At 38.3% G+C, this 15,823-nt stretch overlaps 1 protein-coding gene across 2 annotated transcripts in view; it reads right to left on the bottom strand.

Moving 5' to 3' along the window:
• LOC143226757 (uncharacterized) overlaps positions 1–15,823 on the bottom strand; it is an 87,155-nt gene that overhangs the window by 60,808 nt on the left and 10,524 nt on the right. The window lies entirely within an intron of this gene.

The following is a 15,823-nucleotide window of genomic DNA, read 5'->3' as shown; positions in this document are numbered from 1 at the left end:
GTTCCTGGATAGTTTGTGTTATTTCTTAATTGCTTATGTTGTAAAAGTACAGAAAATGGTTATTATTCCCTTCAAACTTTGCTCTTGTGACCCGGATAACGAAATTTACATGTATTTATTCTAAAGTTATACAAAAATGAACAAAAATGTTTAGAAGTGAGTAGTTTTTCGAGATTTGCGACTGTAATGTAAATCACTTTCACGTATCAGTCCCCAAATTCAGTCTCCCATCATGTTTTCGTTATACGCTCCTTGGTAGCGGCGTTCGAAGTCCAGTATATCTTGGTGGAAGTGCTTGCCTTGCTCCTCTAAGTATGCTCCCATGTTCTCCTTTAATTTATCAAGATGAGCGTTAAGGATATGAACTTTCAAGGACATCATGCAGCCCATTTTGCTGTAGTTCTTCGCCAGAGCCTCAACCAGTTCCACATAATTTTCGGCCTTGTGAGTGCCCAAGAAGCCCCAAACCATTGCGACAAAGCTGTCCCAAGCTTTTTTTACCCTTCCTTCAGAGTTTCTTTAGGAATTCTGTGCACTCCAGGATCTTCTTTATTTGTGGTCCAACGAAGACACCAGCTTTGACCTTTGCCCCAGACAGCTTAGTGAAGAAGTCTCGAAGGTACTTGAAGGCTGCAGACCCCTATCAAGAGCTGTGACAAATTGTTTCATGAGACCCAATTTTATGTGTAATGGTGGGAACAACACCTTCTTGAGATCCACTGGTGGCTCACACTTGACATTGTACCTCCCCACAGAGAACTCGGTCTGTTATGGCCAGTGCTTCCTGTTGTAATGCGCTGCAGTGTCCCTGCTGTCCCGAAGGCAAAGATAACAGGGAAACTTGGTAAAACCTCCTTGGAGACCCATCAGGAATGCTACCATTTTGATGTCTCCGATAACCTCCCAGCCATACTCATCATACATCAAGGCTTCTCAAGGTCTTGATGCTGTTGTATTCCTCTTTGAGGTGCACCGAAAGATATTTAAATTTTAAAAGGTCTAAAATTTGAATAATATAAAATCTTACTATTCAAGCAGCAAAAATTGTCCTCTCATCTTGTAGAGTTTTTTTGCAGTGCTCGCAGGTAAAACGAGGTGCCCAGGGTTTGTATTGATCCCCGACAAGCATGCCGAAATATGTCTTGTAGGCTTCACACATTTTAAAAGATGCTTTCACAGAGTAGTTTTTCGCTCTTGTTTTGATAAATTGGCCACATATATAGCAGAATACATATGGAGAATACTTGCAGCGTTTTAATGACACCTCTGATAAAATCAGATAGGTTTATGTGTTCACTTAGGCAGCTAGAACTAAACTGAAGTGGTGAGTGGTGAGCCCATGTATATATATATTGCTATGGAAAGTTCTAGAAAATTCTAAAAGGTTCTTGAAAATTCTTGTAAGTTCGAGAAAATTCCCTATCAGCTACTCAGCACTGAATCTACCTGGAATGTTCTGGAAAATGGGTAAATTTGAAAATTTCATTACCCAGGTCACAAAAGCAAAGTATGAAAAGAAAAATAGGTCTTTTCCATTTGCTTTAGACATAAACAATTGGGAAATAACACTTTCTGTCCAGGAACAAGAAAAAGTAAAAAATTTTGTTACATAGTGTAATAGTTGTTTGTTTGTTTTTTTCTATTTACCAAACCAACCAATGACGTGTTCCAATCACAGGTGAAACTAATAATCAGCCATTTAAAAATATGTTTTAACGATAACTCATGTAAGCCAATCAAACAACAATATCCATAAAACACATTCAGGCACACTAGCTGTGCAGGATTAACAACTGTCTCCGTTGACAAACAATACAACCAAAAATACAAGAATCCATGTATCAAGAAATGCCCACAATACCTTACCCAACTATTTTATAAACATTGTTCTGTCTTCTTTATATTTACTTACTAGTGTTATTGACATCCACTAGGTGGAGAGATCTTCAATAACAAGTTACAGGTGTAATTGTTGGTGGCATACACTCTGTAAAGAGATTGGATAAAGTGTTCTTATTGGCTTCTATCTGTGTACTCATTCTAACTCGGTAAAGTTTTATACTAATATCTGTGACTGGCTCATGCTTATATCAAAACTTTTGTAAACTGAGTGTTTAACATTGTTAGCCAGGAGTCACTGAGGAGATAGGGTGAACTTGATAAAAAGTTAAACTTACTGCACCTGGTAGTATAATCCATACAGTGTTTAAGTTTTTCACACAAGTGTTCCACATGAAAAAAACAACCTGTAGACTGTACAGAAGAGAGAAGCTGCTGTTATTGCTGCCAGGAAGCTGTCAAGTGCCATGACAGCTGCAAAAGCTGCCTGTATAATGATTCTGAACACTGTTTTTTTTTTGTCTTTTTTAAACTGTTGGTGCTGTATTTCAAGTGCAACGTAACTTTATATTTATTTGAACTACAGGGACAGTGGGTTTCGATGGCAGTGTATTCGGATGGTTCGTACAACGTACCTGGTAATGTTATGTACAGCTTCCCTGTTCAGATTGGTGCTGACCGTAAGTGGAAGATCGTGCAAGGTTTGGAGATCAGCGATTTTGCACGGGAGAAGATAGACCTAACTGGAAAGGAATTAATAAAAGAAAAAGAAGATGTCCTTTCTGTGTGCCAGGATTGACTAGCTGTGCAGTCAGAGTCAAAGTTTTAGCTAATGTACAACAGTTTTTGTAGGAGCAGAGAAACAAGTATAATAGAAATACTGATATGTGTGCACAATTTAAGAATTTCACATCACTTATTAACATGATTGCCCCCCGCTAGTCCAGCGGAGTGTCTCCGCATTTACATCGCTAAAATCAAGGGTTCGATTCCCCTCAGTGGGCTGAGAAAATTGTCCTCCTGGTTGGGGATTGTGCAGTAGGCTAACAACCTACTCACTTAAAAACCAACCTGTTACTGAAACCGCAGCGTGTGCGGCCCTATTTTCCTTACGGAATTGAGTATTAACATGATTATATTTTTATCAAGAGGAAGATATTGTGGCCTTTTGTTACAGCTACATCACTGTAAGTAGTTTGTTAATGGAGTTTGAAATATGACTTTAGATTTTCCTGTTTATATTAAAAACAAATAAATGAATAATTAATTAATTTTGTTTTTAAACATTTTCTAGTTCACAGTTAAGTCTGTTTTTTTCAGTATAATTCTGGATGATGACCAGCTGCTTTCGCTTTAGTCTTAAACTGCTAAATTAGGGACGGCTACCTCAGATAGCCCTCGAGTAGCTTTGCGCGAAATTCAAAACGAACTACAGCACCCACAAACACACCCAGGCGGTCTACAATATTTACAAACAATTCAGGCGCGCGAACACACCCATCAACACGTGCAAGTACACTACACCACCCACAAACAGATACATGTACAGTCCAGGGGTACTGAGCTTTTCTAATGCCCCACTTACAAATTTCTGGCACCCATTCTCAACTGATGAGTGGTCAGTCTCCATTCAACTTGAATTCAACGCTTATGTTTTAGTTTTGTCTGTTCAACGACATTTTAGACTTAATATTTCATGTACAAATTTAAAAGAAAAATATAGCTATACTTTTGTGCTCCATTTTGTGACCTACTTCACACCTCTTTCAGGTCATTAGAAGTCGTGACCAATAGTTTGGGGACCGCTGCAGTATCCACAAACTCTTTTTTTCTTTTTCAAATAAAACATAATATAAAAACGGGTAAATAATAGTACCTATAAAAGGTACATTTGAACCAATCAAGGTTTATATAACAGATCTGCACACAACCAGCTCATGTAACCAGAAAAGTCATCAGCCGTTGTATAACGGACAGACAAACGGATAATGTGGTGGTCAGTTGAAGTGGGATCGCGGCATAAGCTTCCTGTTACGACGGAAGCAGTGTGCGACGCACATCGATATCAGGCGTCTACATGACAATCACAACTGTGTGTTTCTAAAGGTAGAAGTGACTTTTGTGGACAGCCACGTCCACCCATCGATCAGTACACAAAGGAATACCGGTATTGTTGAAAAATTAGAGTTTGTTGGGTTTTTTTTCACAGGGGATAAAACTTGGAACTTCCTTAATATAATTACGCTAAACTCTACAAAACCGCACCAGTACTGACGACCGTTACATCCGGGGCTTTGTGATGACTTGGTTTGACTGAATTCATTACATATCATTACTTGGAGTTTAACACTCACGCCAACTACGAGGCACGTGCAACACAGGTGATAACAACACCACATTACGTTTAAATTTACTTAGCACGTGCTTACAGTTATTTAGGGTAAGAACAAAATAAAAAATAACAAATAATGAAACGTTGCACATTTAGAAATAACGTGTGTGTGTGTGTGTATTAAAAATCACAGCTAAACAAAAGATACATAGTTCTAGATTTTATAAGTAATCGCAGAGTATTCTAGCTTGTGTAAACGTAACATCCATTTCTCGGTGATTATGAGGTCGGAAACATACACAAAAATCGACAACTTCAGTGTAATGGCCACGTTTATGTAACTCGGCTTGAAACACAAGAAACATGTGGTTAAGAAGATGACCAAGAAAGGTCGAAACGTTGTTCTCTCCTTATCAGTAAAAATGTTAATACCTACACCAGCCGCTCTGAGATACATTTTTATTTCAAGTGGATTTCTCGTCATCAAGAATTACAAGAAACATAAAAAATTCGTGGTTTCGAAAAAGCGCAAATTTTGTCTATCATTTTCAACGTCTACGTTGTACGGTAATTGACGTGTCTTTCACACGTGACGAATTCGTGTTCTGTGTGTCTTACAAAACGCGTTTTACTTCGTTTAGTGCGCGTGTGAGATCACATAACTGTTGTGTTACTCGCGTATGGATACCACACGACAATATTCGAGTCTCGATTGCCTTGAACGCGTTTACCTCATGTAAGGCGCGCGTGAGATCACATAACTGTTGTGTTACTCGCGTATGGATACCACACGACAATATTCGAGTCTCGATTACCTTGAACGCGTTTACCTCATGTAAGGCGCGCGTGAGACATATAACTGTTGTGTTATTCACGTCTCTGATCGCTAGATATCAATCGACAGTATGCGTTTTTTCGATTACCTTGAACGCGCAGTTACCGCATGTATAGTGCACGAGTAAACATCGTATGGTGGTCGCATGAATATCAAATACATTAGCCAAATAAACAGAGTTATTTGAACATTTTCATCTTCTCAAAGCGACTTCTCTTCACGTGAATCGACAGAAACAGAAAGGTTAAGAGCTTGCGGTAAACAGAATTCCTGAAACGTCACATAAAACGTGGTGTTTATTTACTACATCTGTTTATTGTATATTGTTCCCTCGCTCTGTGTGAAACTTAAACAACAAACAAACTTTTAAGAACCTCAGTATTTATTGGTGAAAAAATCATTTCCATTGGTTTTTAATCTGTTATGTATTACTAAGCGGTCGAACCACTTAAGACGCTCCGAGTGTCCCAGATGCACATGACATAAAGGTTGAACCAATCAAGACAATGGAGTGTCCCACATTTACATCTCACAAAGATTTAACGAATAGAAACACTAAGTGCCTTACATGTATCGTGAGGACTGCACCATATGACACATTCCAAGTGTCTTGGATGTAGCATGAAGACTGAACTAAGATATTCTTACTGGCCCAGATATTCTACGAAGACTAAGCTAAGACACTCCTAGTGTCCCAGATGTACTACAAGGATTGAAGTAAGAAACTCTGAGTGTCTCAGATGTATTACGAAGACTGAAATAAGTCACTCCGAGCGTCCCAGATGTACCATCAAAACTGAGGTAAGACACTTCGAGTGTCTCAGATATACCACAAAGACTGAGGTATGACACTTCGAGTGTCCCAAATGTACCACGAACACAGAGCTAAGACACTCCAAGTGTTCCAGATATACCACAAACACGGAACCAAGACATTCCAATTGTTCTAGATGTACCATAAAGACTGTGCTATAACACTTCGAATGTCCCAGAGACTGAGGTACGAAAGACACTGTGAATGTCTCAGATTGAGGTAAGACACTTGGATGAATGATAATAAAAAAAATTAATTTACACATCTAGATGAAAACCTTTATAGAGCAAACGACCGTGGAGTTAGGCTCGAAATACCAGTTAAAAGGTAACATAATATAAAGGTTCTAATGACACACGTTGAACGTGGAACACAGTTACAAAAATACTGATACAATATTTTTGAATTTGTTACGTAAACGTTATTAAAATTAGCACAAATATGGAAAAGAAAGATTTAGCCAGGAGTGGAAGTGAGGTAAACATGACTAAAGAAAAGGTTTATGGAAATGAAAGCGTTGACGAAGTTTTATAATTATATGAATGTTGATCTTTCGTTATTACCATAAGTGAACTCGATGTTGAGTAGAAAGATCAAACGGTGTTTCTCATTAAAACTTATTCATTTCTCATGACAGAGAGTACTATGCCAGGTTTATTATTGTGGTAAGGAGGACTTATCGAGGACCTGGGAGGTCAATGGAACCTTCTCTTACAGACCTAAGGTTTTCGCAAAAATGATCTCTCAGTCTGCAGGCTGGTTCTCCACTTTATAACTTGTGACACCTGTTACGTTAGATATAGGCCCGGCACAGATAGGCGCTCGATTCGTAATCTGAGGGTCGTGGGTTCGAATCCCCGTCACACCAAACATGCTCTCCCTTTTAGCCGTGGGGACGTTATCATATGACGGTCAATCCTAGTAACTATTGATAAAAGAGTAGCCCAAGAGTTGGCAGTGAGTAGTGATAACTAGCTGCCTTCCCTCTAGTCTTACACTGCTAAATTAGGGGCAGATAGCCCTCGTGTAGTTTTGCGCGAAATTCAAAAACAAACAAACACCACATTCATTCTGACGAGCAGATATAATGTCTCCTGACGTGAAAACGGTAACTAGGACCAATTATTGTGGTGTTGTTTGAAATGTACGGACAGGTATAACAAGTTCTTCTGGTGCAACAATAAGTTTCTATAAAGGGCACATTGTTGTTCTGTAGCTTTGAGGGTACTAAATAGTCTTTGAGGTTGGAATTTCATCTAGAAGAACTTAGATCAGGTGTAGTGGATATTTCTGCAGTGATCGGTAACATACATTTTTGTGTATTATATTTGCTGTTAATCTTTTAGATGATATATTAGAAGCAAGGAAGTTTTATCCTGCTGACTATTGTCCTTATGTTAGGTATTAAGGGATAATCTGTGTAACAGATTCTGGGCTTTTTCGATGACATAGGCTGGGAAGTTACGTTGTTGGTAAAATTCTGTCATCGTGGTGTTTGGAGCGGAAGGTTTTGGTCCTCAGAACACATGTGTCTCAATCTTGTGAACTGCCTTTTATAAATGGCAACCTTAGTAAGTAAGAGTGACTATCAGTGTCTCTGTAGTGTACTCTGGTTTTAAGATAATAGGATGAAAGAGGCACTGATATGAGACTTGATAAGTGTATTCAAGGAATGAGTGGAGTTGTTGGATGAGGTCAATGAACTTCTCTACTTGGGCTTTGGTATTTGTAACAATACCTAAAACGTCGTTAATGTAACGGATAAAAAGATCGAAGAAAGTATATTTAAAAGTGGCACAGAGGCGTTCCTTCAGGTAGCCAGTAAACAGACTATCGAGGAAAGGACTCAGTTTTGTACCCATGGAAATACGAGTAAATTGTTCATAGAGTTGGCCACTGAATTTTCCAAGTTGGAGGATGATTTCAGTGGTGGGAAATTTGGTATCTTGTCTGTTCTCCTAGTGACTCAAGAGTATCACGAATATTGAAGTAAGACATCCTTAGTGTCCCAGATGTTGCACGAAAACCGAACTAAGACACTCTGAGATTGCACTAAGAAACTTCTGGTGTCCCTGATGCACCACAAACACTAAGCTAAGACACTTCTAGTGTCCCAAATATACCACGAAAATCGAACTAAGACACTCTGAGATTGCACTAAGAAACTTCTGGTGTCCCTGATGCACTACGAACACTAAGCTAAGACACTTCTAGTGTCCCAAATATACCACGAAAACCGAACTAAGACACTCTGAGATTGCACTAAGAAACTTCTGGTGTCCCTGATGCACCACAAACACTAAGCTAACACACTTCTAGTGTCCCAAATATACCACGAAAACCGAACTAAGACACTCTGAGATTGCACTAAAAAACTTCTGGTGTCCCTGATGCACCACAAACACTAAGCTAAGACACTTCTAGTGTCCCAAATATACCACGAAAACTGAACTAAGACACTCAGAGATTGCACTAAGAAACTTCTGGTGTCCCTGATGCACTATGAACACTAAGCTAAGACACTTCTAGTGTCCCAAATATACCACGAAAACTGAACTAAGACACTCTGAGGTTGCACTAAGAAACTTCTGGTGTCCCTGATGCACCACAAACACTAAGCTAAGACACTTCTAGTGTCCCACATATACCACGAAAACTGAACTAAGACACTCTTAGATTGCACTAAGAAACTTCTGGTGTACCTGATGCACCACAAACACTAAGCTAAGACACTTCTAGTGTCCCAGATGTTGCACGAAAACCGAACTAAGACACTCTGAGATTGCACTAAGAAACTTCTGGTGTCCCTGATGCACCACAAACACTAAGCTAAGACACTTCTAGTGTCCCAAATATACCACGAAAACCGAACTAAGACACTCTGAGATTGCACTAAGAAACTTCTGGTGTCCCTGATGCACCACAAACACTAAGCTAAGACACTTCTAGTGTCCCACATATACTACGAAAACTGAACTAACACACTCTTAGATTGCACTAAGAAACTTCTGGTGTACCTGATGCACCACAAACACTAAGCTAAGACACTTCTAGTGTCCCAAAAATACCACGAAAACCGAACTAAGACACTCTGAGATTGCACTAAGAAACTTCTGGTGTCCCTGATGCACCACAAACACTAAGATAAGACACTTCTAGTGTCCCAAATATACTACGAAGACTGAACTAAGACACTCGTAGTGTCCTAAATGTATCCTGAAGAATGCTTGATATTTTATTAAGTCTGTAATTTTAAATCATATTTTAAAAGTCTCCCATCACGACATGCTTTTTGGAAGTGTAAACACGTGACTATACTAGTCAAAACAGTGTGATAATAAAACGTATAAACACGTAATTACCTGTCAAAGCAGTGTGCTTTAGACCATGTAAACACATGGTTACCTGTTAAATCAGTAATAAGTGTGCTAATAGACCGTGTAAACACATGGATACCTGTCAACTCAGTGAGCGAATAGAACGTGTAAAAACTTGGCTATATAATACAACTGGATTTGTCTCGTAAGATCTGTTGCGTAAACTAGTTGTCGTCAGTATTTCTTTATATTTACCTGAGTATGTTTATTTGTTTCTTTCTCTATTTTTCTGTGCACCTCTGTAAGTTGGATCACTAGTTATAAATATATTTTATCTTTCTCTAGTTGTGTATCTGTCTGTCGACACTTATCTGAGTTTACGAAAGACGTTCTCGATTTCTTTAGCCTAATATCGTCACGTTGTTGTCTTCTTTCAACAATACAATAAATGTTTTTTTTTTGGAAACTCGGTATCAGTTCTCTCAAATCATGCAGCTTGAGGTTGAAGGAAATTAGAGAGATATTTAAAACCAACTTGACTACGGAACGAACGTTTCTTCCTTTCCACCGTTACGGATGGTGTGCTTTAAGCCTAGGTGACGGCAAAATCGATTTTAGACTAGCCCTTTGGTCATGAATTGTTCATGGTAGTAGCCACGTGCTGACTTTCAATTTTCCAAGGTAACAATTTTAGTGTGTCACATGCTGAGCGAGTGCACAGTTTGTTTACAAAAGTTACAAAATTTACATATTATGTTATAATAGAGTGTATATATTTACCTTGCTTAGGTTATGATATCCAAAATGTTAGGAAACCAGACTATATTCTATAAAAGAACAAAAAGAAACAAATACAGATACAATTAAATGTTCTTAAATCAACCCGGTAGGCCTTTATGTATCAGACGATGTAAGGCTTAAGGTCGTTGTCTAACTTGTCATCGCTTTTAGTTAAGTCCTGGGCTGAACCCATAGAGTGAACGATAGAAAAACCCAAGTGTTTATTTTCTTGGGGAACTTCCGTTCCTCCAGGATTGCCAAATTAAGTTTCCTGTTGAAACGGTGATTACATCTTGCTACCATCTGAACATTTAAACGAAATAAACTTTTCTTTCTCTCAATCAGCAAATATAAACACTAGTTTCTTCGTACCCTGTCCCCCTACCTCAGGCAATCAAACATATACTGACACACTGCTCACTGCATTGTCACATTTATAACTAGTTTCTCCACAACCAGATTACCTACTGAGTTAGTACCCCCTGCCAGATTATCTACTGAATTGTTAATGTACGACTGTGCCCCCACTGACAGATTATCTAGTGAACTGTTAGTGTACGATTGAAATTAGTCCCCCCACTGTCAGATTATCTAGTGAAGTGTTAGTGTATGATTGGAATTAGTCCCCCCTTCCAGATTATCTACTGAATTGTTAATGTACGACTGTCCCCTCACTGTCAGATTATCTAGTGAACTGTTAGTGTACGATTGGAATTAGTCCCCCCACTGTCAGATTATCTAGTGAACGGTTAGTGTACGATTAGAGATTAGTCCCTCCACTGCCAGATTATCTAGTGAACTGTTAGTGTACGATTGGGGATTAGTCCCCCCTTCCAGATTATTTACTGAATTGTTAATGTACGACTGTCCCCCCACTGACAGATTATCTAGTGAACTGTTAGTGTACGATTGAAATTAGTCCCCCCACTGTCAGATTATCTAGTGAAGTGTTAGTGTATGATTGGAAATAGTCCCCCCTTCCATATTATCTACTGAATTGTTAATGTACGACTGTCCCCCCTCTGACAGATTATCTAGTGAACTGTTAGTGTACGATTGAAATTAGTCCCCCCACTGTCAGATTATCTAGTGAAGTGTTAGTGTATGATTGGAATTAGTCCCCCCTTCCAGACTATCTACTGAATTGTTAATGTACGACTGTCCCCTCACTGTCAGATTATCTAGTGAACTGTTAGTGTACGATTGGAATTAGTCCCCCCACTGTCAGATTATCTAGTGAACTGTTAGTGTACGATTAGAGATTAGTCCCTCCACTTCCAGATTATCTAGTGAACTGTTAGTGTACGATTGGGGATTAGTCCCCCCTTCCAGATTATCTACTGAATTGTTAATGTACGACTGTCCCCTCACTGTCAGATTATCTAGTGAACTGTTAGTGTACGATTGGAATTAGTCCCCCCACTGACAGATTATCTAGTGAAGTGTTAGTGTATGATTGGAATTAGTCCCCACTGACAGATTATCTAGTGAAGTGTTAGTGTATGATTGGAATTAGTCCCCTTCCAGAGCATCTACTGAATTGTTAATGTACAACTGTCCCCTCACTGTCAGATTATCTAGTGAACTGTTAGTGTACGATTGGAATTAGTCCCCCCACTGACAGATTATCTAGTGAACTCTTAGTGTACGATTGGAATTAGTTCCCCCACTGTCAGATTATCTAGTGAAGTGTTAGTGTATGATTGGAATTAGTCCCCCCTTCCAGATTATCTACTGAATTGTTAATGTACGACTGTCCCCTCACTGTCAGATTATCTAGTGAACTGTTAGTGTACGATTGGAATTAGTCCCCCCACTGACAGATTATCTAGTGAACTGTTAGTGTACGATTGGAATTAGTCTCCCCACTATCAGATTATCTAGTGAACTGTTAGTGTACGATTAGGGATTAGTCCCTCCACTGCCAGATTATCTAGTGAACTGTTAGCGTACGATTGGGGATTAGTCCCCCCTTCCAGATTATCTATTGAATTGTTAATGTACGACTGTCCCCTCACTGTCAGATTATCTAGTGAACTGTTAGTGTACGATTGGAAATAGTCCCTCCACTTCCAGACTATCTAGTGAACTACTAATGTAGTATTCGGGATTAGTCCCCCCACTGTCAGATTCTCTAGTGAACTGTTAGTGTACGATTGTGGGTTAGTCCCCCCCTGCCAGATTATATACTGAATTGTTAATGTACGACTGTCCCTCCACTGACAGAATATCTAGGGATTTCTTAGTGTACGATTGGGGATTAGTCCCTCTACTGCCTGATTATCTAGTGAACTACAACATTATTCACCATTAGAATGATATTTATTCTTCTAGCAGAATTTTTAACATTTGTCTCTCTCTGTGGCTGTATTAAAACATCTGTCTCTCTCTCTCTGTGGCTGTATTATAACATCTGTCTTTCTCTCTGTGGCTATATTAAAACATATGTCGCTCTCTGTGGCTGTATTATAACATCTGTCTCTCTCTGTGGCTGTATTAAAACATCTGTCTCTCTGTGGCTGTATTAAAACATCTGTCTCTCTATCTGTGGCTGTATTATAACATCTCTCTCTCTCTCTGTGGCTGTATTATAACATGTCTCTCTCTGTGTGGCTGTATTAAAACATCTGTCTCTCTCTCTGTGGCTGTATTAAAATATCTCTCTTTGTGGCTGTATTATAACATCTGTCTAACTCTCTGTGGCTGTATTATGTAGTTTTAGTTTCTTCTTATAATAAACAAATGTAGTAAAATTCATAGAAATTCAAAGAAGCGCGTGCGTTGCGAGATCCCTCAGCTTGCTCGTGCATCATACAACCCGAGGTCTGTCTGTGGATTTTTTTTTATATAGCATACACCGCTGTATAAAACAGAATTTCCTTTTTCCACGAGGTCTTACATGTGTTATTCTCTAAGCTCTAATACATTGATAACCTGAACATTGACAGAAGTGCCCTCTGTACGATAAACATCCTAACTTCACCCACGTGCACAGCAGGAGTTGGTACAGACTGATAAGGCTGAAGAGGATAATATTAGTTGTGTTAAGAATATGATATATATATATAAAGTCCTTCTATCACTACGTTTCACATTTTTATCACCTTTAATTCAAATACAATAGGCTTTAAATAATCTGTAATCACACACTATTGGCAGATATTTCTACCTATGTCGTACCGTATTTAATAAATGTGTCGTGTACCATCATGTTTTACGTGGTTTTGTACAACTAACCAAACAAAATAACAGTAATTATCTCTTATGGCAAAACTCCCATAAGACGTAGGTGTACAGTGCAGCACTTGTATTTAAAACATATTCAACCCTCATGAAGGTAAACATACAGCTGTAAATACACGAATGTGCGCGGTAAAGCTATATTATTAACATATTTACTTCACTAGTGATATAAGATTAAAACGGCCCTACAACAATCACGTAATATGTATTCCGATCCCAGTATGCACAGAGCTACCAATGAGAAAAACATAGCTAAGCCTAATTTTGGCAGAAGTCCAAACACATATTGCATAGACGCGCGTGCGTGAATCTAAACTATAGACAACGATCGCTATTGTTTTATAGCAATACTCAAGTGACAACAATGTCATGTCGAAAATATAGAACGGAGATTTTGCAATGCTTCCCGACGCTCACACGACTCTAAAGTCTCACTCGGTAGACACGTTCGAATACGTTCTTCCTTTCTCACGAGACAGGAATAGTCTGAAGAAATCTGAGAACTTGGAAACATTATCTGGTAATCAGTTCATTCAGTGCGTCTTGGTTGTTCATTCACCAGAACTTCCCTGTTCCTTTGTCTGTCGTTCATTCAGTTGTTTCACATCATCTGGTCATGCTCGTATCAACATCTGCACTGTTCAGTAAATTCCCTCAATCATGTATATATGTAAACAGTTCCTTTCTAATATTGCTATTCCATATCACTCATACAATACAATTAGCCGAGCTAAAACTAAAAGCATTGTTAACATACAATGGGCACGTTCATAACTTGTTAGAGATCCTGCTTGCAAATGTTTTAATAAGGTTCTTATCAAAGTTCATTTGTAATAATAGAAAACGTTTCCAAATGAATATGAAATTATGTCTGAACGCTCTAGAAACCTTTGACGAAAGCTTTAGCTTTCGCGCGTGTATCTGAACGCGTAATTTAAGGTGAATGTAAATGCTGTCTAGTCAGAAATATAACTAATAGGGCATTAATTCATCGCTTTACTACTGTGGTGGGGAAAAGAGTAATTCTTGAATCCTAAACTTTGTCAGATATCATTTGGACCTATGGTTTAATTAGTAAATATCCATAGGTTAAAATAATAATAGTGAAAAAAAAAGGCTAGACTATATTTTAAAAATAAATCTGAACAAAACAGTTTGAGAGTAGGCTTAACTGATATATATAAAACTTCATACCCACATGCAGCTACAGTCTAAAAATAGAATTAAAGATACGAAAACTGATTTGAAAACAGTAGAAGAAAAAAAAAAACGTTTTGAACCAAAAGTTCAGTAATATTTTATTTTTCTCTCACTGGGTGAGCAATAAGTTAACTGACCGTAAAATCCATATTCGATTCCTCACGCTGGACAAAGCGCAGGTAGACAATCGTGTAGAGATATGGCAAAAACATTTTTCTGCCTTGTTTTTTTTAAGCATGACCAGCATTAAGCCTAATATATTTCAGTTGAAAATCCTCTCGTGTGTTTTTTTTTTAAATAAATTTAGCCAAATCATCCATATCACAGCAACAAAAGAAAACAACCAGCAACAATCAAACTAGGAAACTAAATTATTTATTGTAAGAAACCAAGGATATTAACCTGAAGTGGATACAATTTTAAGATATTTTGTTTGTCACAAGCGCAAAGCTGCATAATGAACTATTTGTGCAGGGCAAGCGGTGATCGAACCCGATTTTATGCCGTTTTAATTCTATAATCTAGTTTCTTTTTCAGCATAAGCCTACACAATACGCTCTGTGCACTATTTCTACCACGGGAAATCGAGTCTCGGATTTAGCGTAGCAAATCCGCTGATCCACTAGAGAACACGTCTACAAGCTTACGGCTGAGCCACCTGGAAATTGTAAGATTTTTTTTAAATATTCCAATCTACTAGAAAAGGGCACAGAAACATCCTATATATTTATATCGTTAATTGTTTGTGTGTGAATTTCTAAGTTCATAAAATTGAAAGACAGTCAGTAAATATCAATGAGTGTCTTCCTATTAGTAATGTGTTCGTGTTGTTTTTTTATAGAGAGGGCACGTTAGGTTATATGAGAGGAGTATCGAATCCTTGATTTTAGCATTGCCTAATAATAATAATGATAATTTGTGAGAATATATATAAAATGTTTCAATAGAACATTAAATTTTTATTAATTGTAATGGTTTAGAACTCCCAAACCATTCAACATTTCACGTTTAAAATGCCATATTTTCTTCAACGGTAAAACACATAATCGAAGATTCGACCGGATTTGTTTGTTTATAGTTAAGTCTAACGTCATACAATGAGCTGTTTCTCCTGCGCACGCTACGGGTTTCGTAAACCTTCAGACTTATCTCAAGAAGCCATTCGATTTTAAGGGAGAGTGGGATGGGAATAGAGATGATAATATATGGTCTTCATCCAACAGTGGATGTGTCTTATAGCAAATCCACATCGGTCTATCTGCTGAGTCCACCGAGGGGAATCGAACCCCTGATTTTAGCATTGTAACTCCATAGACTTACTGCTGTACTGACGGGGGACCCTAACAGTGGACGTCAGTCTTAAAGTAAACGTGTCGTAGAAAAACGTGTAAAAAACAACCGATGCCTACCGCTGGCCAACAGGCTTAACATAAGTTTCATATTATGGCAGAATTTATTATAAC

This window comes from Tachypleus tridentatus, chromosome 9 (assembly GCF_004210375.1).
Source record: "Tachypleus tridentatus isolate NWPU-2018 chromosome 9, ASM421037v1, whole genome shotgun sequence".
In the NCBI taxonomy this organism is placed as follows: domain Eukaryota; kingdom Metazoa; phylum Arthropoda; class Merostomata; order Xiphosura; family Limulidae; genus Tachypleus; species Tachypleus tridentatus.
The sequence above is the reverse complement of the archived record's forward strand: the minus strand, read 5'-3'. Positions and strand labels throughout refer to the sequence as shown.